Raw genomic sequence first — 7,002 nt, 5'->3', positions numbered from 1 at the left:
AACATATACAGTGCACTTTTTTCAGAAATGCTCCTTATAAATGTTACTGTGCCTAGATTATAATAGATCTTTATTTTTTGTGTTCCTAGTTGAAATTTACATATTCAAGAGGAAGTATTTTCCTGCAAAGCATCCTCACTTTTCTGTTGGTGGATAGGGTAGGGTGGAATAGTCAGCAGTACTTGAGAGGTAAATACAACCAAACTCTCTCATAGTGACACCATGTGGGCAAACTGTTCAGTAATTTTTCAGTGGTATTAAGCATGTTCCCTGAGACTTTAGAAATACAGACCTAAGTTTCTTAGCTTGGAAGTTAGGTGTGCCTTTTCATAGAATGGTAGGGATAGAAGGGAGCTTGGGAAGTTGTCTAGTTCAACTCCTCAATACAGGATCATTCCCAAATAAAACCATCCCAACCAAGTAAGCATCTAGCCTGCTCTTAAGACTTCCAAGAATGATCTCTGTTCATAGACTGTTCCAATGTTTACCCACACTTTGTGAGAGTTTCCTTGCAGCAGTTTAAGGCCATTGCTCCTTCTCCTGCCCCATTCAACACTGGGAATATTCTACTGTTTCCTTATAACAACCCTTCAGGAATTTTAAGACTACCTTTTCTTATATTTGTGTGTTTCAACTGCAATGAACAGCTACTGGTTTCCCTTTATTTCCCCCTTAGTGTGGGTCAATCCAGGGCAAGGGATGGTTCTCGTTTGCAGAATGCTCCCACCAACACGAACTTTTACTAAAAATAAAGAATAGTAACAAGATGGAGTAGAGCTTCAACTATGTTCCTTTCTGATTAAAAATAAATTTTATTCTGTTTCAATAGCTTGGCATTTATCTCTCGGAGCCAAGACCAGTGGCCTGATAGAGCTATCTATTATTCAGTCTAGTAGCAGGAACCAAATCTTGCAGAAACCAATGTTTTGGTTAGATTGCTTTATATACACCAATATTTTTAATATAAAAAGGAACACGTTTATTATAATACAGGTTTAAGTATGCAAACAAGACCAAGAGTAGAGCAAAATGAGAATTTTAATAGGTAAATATTTGTGAAGCCAAAAAAAGTATGCTTCAGGTGGATACAATGCATTTTAAAAAAAGGTATTTTAGAGTGATCAGAAACATTCAGAAGTACTTATTGTCAAACAAACAAAACCCCAAAAATCAATCCACAGGCTCACTTGGATTGATACTCAGGGAATTCTTCTGTCTCAGATGAAGAGGCTTGCACTGAACACCTAAAACACAATAGGATAAAATGAGTTACAGTGCAATGCAAGTTTTTCATTATTTAGTACTGTACAAGATATCATCAGAAAACCTTTGCTCACCACTACTCAATCTGCCGGTAATTCCAGCAATTTTTGGTAAGTTTCATCATTTGATATCTTGTTCATAAGTTGCATCTCTCTCTTACCCCTCCCCCGAACAGAAGATATATTAAATTATGTGCTATATTATTATGCTATAAATATACTACAGTATTCACTCATGTCTCTGTATAAGGTGCAGCCAACACAGGTCCCATGTGCATCAAGTACTTCTAAAGTTTGCATCTTTTTAAAATCAATAAAAACAACTCTGCCACTTATGGTTTAGAAAAAGGCAACATCATCTTTAGAATATATATTTACAAGTTTTGTTGCCAACCCCCTACAGAAACAAAACCCCCCAAAACAACAACCAAACATTCTGATCTAGTTTAGTCTTTGAAGTTGTACTTGAAGATAAACAAACAAAACATCACACACAGGATTTCCACAATTTTAGCACTCACCTCTAAGGATTTCCACTGCCAGAGAGCTGCTTCCTCTTGGAGGCATCACCTCAAATCCATTGGAAAAAGCTGTAAAAAAACCAAACAACACTCAGAATCAAAAGCTGGCTACAGAAAGCTGCTGAATGTGTCTAGGTTCGCTACTGCTTCTAGGAATTCACGATCATTAGAAAGCATGCAATTAACCAGAGAAAGAGAACTGACTTTTATGTCCTAATAACCACATGCAGTATAATGGAATCATCTTAAATTTGAAGCTTCCTAAATGCCATTTAATATACGGAATCAAGTCTGCACCTTTCTTACAAAGTTTTGGTGATCCATAATCCACAGGCATGTTCTCAATTCAGTATAGCAAATTCAGTCTAAAGTATGTAGCTCAATGAGGTAGGCAGACCTTACCTTCAGCTCTGTCTCATGAGCTCGTTCTCCATGCTGTGTAGAAGTCTTACTCCTCTGATATACTCAAGTGCCCAGGCTAAAATAAACGGAAGTGACAGAGCACGTGTGTTACAAGAAGCGAATGCTTCAAGACATTACTAACATGAACATGCAGGGAGAAGACTCAATTTCCAGACAAAGCTACCAGTCCTCTCTAGGATGCTTTAGCCAAATTAAAACAGCTCCCAGCGCCATTGTCACTTTACTGTAACAAAGGCAACCAAGATTTGCATACAACATGCAAGCCTCCAGACCACGTGCGTTCAGTGTACAAATAGCTGTAGTTCAGACAAGTGAGAAGCTTATCGTCAGTTATCGCATCTGACGGCACTTCCTATTTACAGGTATCATCATTTCAACAGCAGATAACTTCCTACATTTCAGTCGTTTGAATGCACGGGTCATTAACTGCAAAAAAAACCCAGTACTTGCCTATTTTCCATACCTAAACCCCCCCCCATAAATGGGACTGGCCCTCTTTAACCAACCCAGAAATTGTCTTGCATTGTATTGCTTAATAAAATAAAGACGTAAAAAGCCTACCTTGCAGCTCAAGTCACCATTCTGCCCTAAAAAAAAAAAAAGAAGAGAGTGAAAAAAACATTCATTAGTTTGCTCGCACTTTTGTGGGGCAGTAAGATGGGCAGGAAACATTTCTAAAGGCAGATTCAGAAAAAAAACCTCTCACCACCACCAATCTGCCGGTAATTCCAGCTAATTTAGGTTTTGTTTCATCATTACCCAGCCCAGAGCCAGACGAACCATCGCCCCTTTTCAGAACACGTGTTTGCTGCCGATTCCCGCGCTCCTCCCCCCCGGAGCCCGCGCTGCTCACCGGAGACGCAGCCGGGCCGCGCATGCGCACACTCGTTGCGGCCTGCACGCCGGGCGCTGCGTGGCGACGCCCCGGCAGCCGTTGGGCTCCGCTCTGCTCGGCGGCGGCCATCGACCTGTAAGGCCGCGGCGCAGCAGCGAGGTCCTCGCTACCCGCCCTAGCTCCGTGGGATCCGCCTGGCCCGCCGATACAAGCTCTAGTAAATATCGCACGCTCCACACGCCGCCGACGGAAAAGAAGGAGCGGTTCTTGGTCGTTGGCTTTTAAAGGCTTGGAAGGTACCACCCTGACGGGGGGGAGGAGCGACTCACTGCGCTGGCGCGGTAGGACGCGACGTCTAACTGATGGTGGGGGGAATGGACTCTTCCACTCGCCGCGAGGGAGCCTGGCTGCGTTAGGAGCCCGCTCGGGGTCTGCTTTGCGGCGGAGCGTCTACACGTGCGCTGCACTGCCAAGTGGGCTCGTTAGCTCCTCAGTAAAGCCTGGCAGTACTATTAGGTCGGAGTAAATGAATTAATTCTGCAGTAGGGGCACACAAGGACTATCCCATGGTAGAGTTCTTGTGTGCACTTGCACATGCCTAGATGGGGACTGGGGCTTGAGGGTGCCTGCTGCAGCACCCTCGTGCCCAGCCACCGGCACTCACTTTGGGTCTTTGTCAGCGGGTGCTTGCAGATGTAAAAAAAAAAAACTCCAGTGCTTTACTTTAAACTCGGCGCTGAGCTCCGTGCATGCCCAGAAAAGGCAGTGCGTGACCTCAGCCTGGCTCTGCAGCATCTGTAGAGATTGGGTGCTTCCTTTCCTAGGGCTTTTTTGGCCCTTTTAGCTAAGAGCAGGCTGAATCAACTTTAGCTAAAAGCATTAAAAAGCCCTGCTGAAGTGCCCGATCTTTACAGACCGTGCAGAGCCCAGTGGAAGTAAGGCACTGCTGCTGGTGAAGCATGTTTTTGGGTGGTTTTTTTTTTTTTTACCAGCTGCCAAAACTGCCATGGCTTAATGGGTGCTGAGCACCTGCTAATTATTTTTGGTGGGTGCTTGAGCCCTGGAGCACCGGTGCAATCAACTAGCCGGCCCCTCCGCAGCATGTTGAGCCAGGGCAGAGCAACCCCACGCTGCCAGACTGACCCCCCTGACTCAATGTCCTACCATCTGGAGCGCAAGTCTAAATGTTGCACCCAGGAGCAATTGGCTCCAGCACAAACAGTGCCAGAGTTTATTCAGGTGTATTAGTTGCATGTGTAGATGCGCCTGCAGTTAAACAAAACAGGCAGTGGGCCTAGGAGTTGTTGAGCATTTTATGCCTTTCACTGGCATGCAGGTAACTGCTGTTTAAGACATAAGCAGCAGGGAAAAGAATGGGACCTGTGCTGTGTTGGGCAACGCAGCAAATTATACTTGTATTTATTATGCACAGAAGTGGGGTATGCTCCATCTGCCTCCCTGAAAAACACCTGAAAGCACAAGGCTTCCAGTGGAGGTGAAAGGTTTTCCCTTTTCCTATCCAGGTGACCGGTTAGGGAATGCCAATCTATTCTTGAATCACAAATAGCTCTGAAAGGGGCCTTATGAAGTCCTGTAGCTCAGCCCTCTGCTTAAGGGGAAGTAAAAGTGTCGTGCGATACCTTAAGGCCAGTTTAAGTTCAGATCACAAGACCATACTGTAAAGCAAGGGAGGCCAACATGCATGAAGAGTGCCACAGTTACGAGAGAAGACAGGGAGGAGAAAGAACAGCAGCAGATCAGGCAAGGGAAGGGAAAACTGGACTGGCACTTGGAAAGATGCAGAGGCAATTTGTGGCATGCCTGCCAGAAAGGTTGGGCCCCACTCATTTTTCATCCCCACTGCAATCCCAAATGAAGCATGGTAATTGCATCCCTTTTTCTTTTGTAAACATACCTGCTTGCTAGGGTCCTGAATATATAGGAGCCAGCCCTTTCTAAATACCCCCACCTGTGAACATCAGTAAACTAGGAGAGCAGCATAATTTTAAGTAGCTTTTGTTTGGAACACTTCCTGCTTATATAAATAGGAAAATACTTACGCTTTTATTTGTCTTGTCCTTGCATTAGAACAAAACATACCTTTGCTTTCCTTTTATTTTTGGTCTTGGTTTTAAAGCCCCAAAAGCCTCAGTTCTTGCAAATGGCTTTGGGCGGGGAGACTACTGTGTAAGGCACAAGCTGTTGCGCCACGAAATCAAACATTACATATCTATTGCTTTTGTTCAGTCGAATGCAGTCACCTATACCACTCACTAAAAGATTTAATCTTTGAAAAACAGCACTTGTAGGGGCAGGGTGGTCGTATAAGAATTCAAACACTCCTTCCCTTTCCTTAGCGCAACTTCTGTAAACAAAAGCATCAAATTGGTTTCCAAATCTTACAGACTTTCAGCCACCTGCATTCATTTTAATAGAATACACAAGTCACACTACACTTACTAACAAACTATTTCTCTCACATCAAATCACTATAAGATGTCCTTTTAGGTCTTTTTGGTCCTTTATTGTAGGGAAGCTACATTTTTTTTCCTTTTTGCCTTTTGCGTCAGAGCTAGGACTGTCTAGCCTAAACGACTAAATAAAACTTTAAAAGGCTAGTGAATGGCCGACACTGCAGGAACCAAGAGAGTGATAAAGCTGAACAAACAGAGAGGGAATTTTAGCAATGCTGCTTAAAACATGACCTTTGGTTAATTGTTTAATATCACTGATGAATTAACATTGAGGAAAGGATATCTTTTAGACCCAAGACGTTTAGTTAAACTGCAAGGATTAAAAATATACACTGCATCACAAGCAAAAGGAGTCCCAGCAAAATCAGGGAAAACCACAGACAACACACCTCAACACCCCCCCACCCAACCAAACACCCTTCCAACCCTCTTTACTTACCATAAAGAAGCAAAGATGGGCACACATCTATTTTCAAAGGTCTCATTTTTAACAGTACACTTTGATTTCACTTGCAATTAGGGCCATGAAGGTCTTTGACAAGAGATTTAAGCAATAAATAGAAACCAGAGCTGCCTCAATAGAGGGCCTAGACGTGAGCCATCTTTGCATTGGTATAATGTACATCAGTTTTGTAGACCAGTGTAAATTAATTGGGAGCCAAAATAACTAGCAATACCAAGGCAGATGCATAGAGGAGGAGTTGTTACAGTGCTTTACCGGTAGGTGGTGCGAACAGCAAATAGTTGTTTGCTCAAGGCAAAAATGCTATCTCGGGGAAGCTGCAATATGCAACGCTAACCCCCTATATCAAGGCTATTTTACTTGGGGGGGTTTTCTAGGGTAATTCTACACAGGACTTGAGCAAGCTGCACTGGTGCAGGGCTGTGCATTGTGTGCCATCCTTCTTCACAGTGCCATAAAGGTATCCCGTACCTGGGCCAGCAAGGACACAGCAGCATGATGATAATGGCTCCGGTTCCTCTAAGAGAGAGGGGTCGTTGTCTGTGTTGGCTTCAAGTCGGGCAGAAGGCAGGGCAGGGTGGCACCTTAGAGACTAACTGGCTTAGAGAATAATAAGGCTTTTGTAGACGAGAGAGGCTTTGCTTATGCCAGAAGATGCCCACATTTAACTACTAATGCTGACTGAATTCTTCTGCTTCTGAACAGTTGCTCTATTGGTATTTTCCTTTTCCAACTGTTTTGAATTCCTTCTTCACCAGCCCTCTATATGAATGATGTTCCAGAGAAGCTCACTGGCCAGGGACCTCATAAACAATATGCTAAAGCCCACATTGCTCTGCATTGGCTCATCTGTAGTTCGAGGATCTGTCTCCGTACAACCCAAATAACCTAGCAAGAAGACACCATTTAAAGACACTTATCAGGCTGTTAGGGATGAGGTCTCAGCTGTATTATTATATATTGTTCTATTTGAAAAGCTTTGTGTGGGGAAACATGAATGGAAGCGCACATCAAAGCGACCCAT

The 7,002-nt window shown here is 43.7% G+C and overlaps 1 long non-coding RNA gene and 3 other non-coding genes across 4 annotated transcripts; all 4 read right to left on the bottom strand.

The window, feature by feature from the left end:
* Nucleotides 1-1,020: 1,020 nt before the first annotated feature.
* LOC102380194 lies at nt 1,021-3,307 on the bottom strand. The gene is made up of 5 exons (XR_324708.3): nt 3,060-3,307; nt 2,768-2,793; nt 2,186-2,261; nt 1,784-1,852; nt 1,021-1,244 (listed from the first exon to the last, which is right to left on the bottom strand). It is a non-coding gene; the product is annotated as an uncharacterized LOC102380194 (long non-coding RNA).
* Nucleotides 1,317-1,389, bottom strand: LOC112551527. Its single transcript, XR_003095816.1, has one exon. It is a non-coding gene; the product is annotated as a small nucleolar RNA SNORD65 (small nucleolar RNA).
* LOC112551526 lies at nt 2,508-2,582 on the bottom strand. Its single transcript, XR_003095815.1, has one exon. It is a non-coding gene; the product is annotated as a small nucleolar RNA SNORD49 (small nucleolar RNA).
* Nucleotides 2,891-2,964, bottom strand: LOC112551528. The gene has a single exon (XR_003095817.1). It is a non-coding gene; the product is annotated as a small nucleolar RNA SNORD65 (small nucleolar RNA).
* Nucleotides 3,308-7,002: the final 3,695 nt, after the last annotated feature.

The sequence above is a fragment of the Alligator sinensis genome, unplaced genomic scaffold, assembly GCF_000455745.1.
Source record: "Alligator sinensis unplaced genomic scaffold, ASM45574v1 scaffold714_1, whole genome shotgun sequence".
NCBI lineage: Eukaryota > Metazoa > Chordata > Crocodylia > Alligatoridae > Alligator > Alligator sinensis.
The sequence above is the reverse complement of the archived record's forward strand: the minus strand, read 5'-3'. Positions and strand labels throughout refer to the sequence as shown.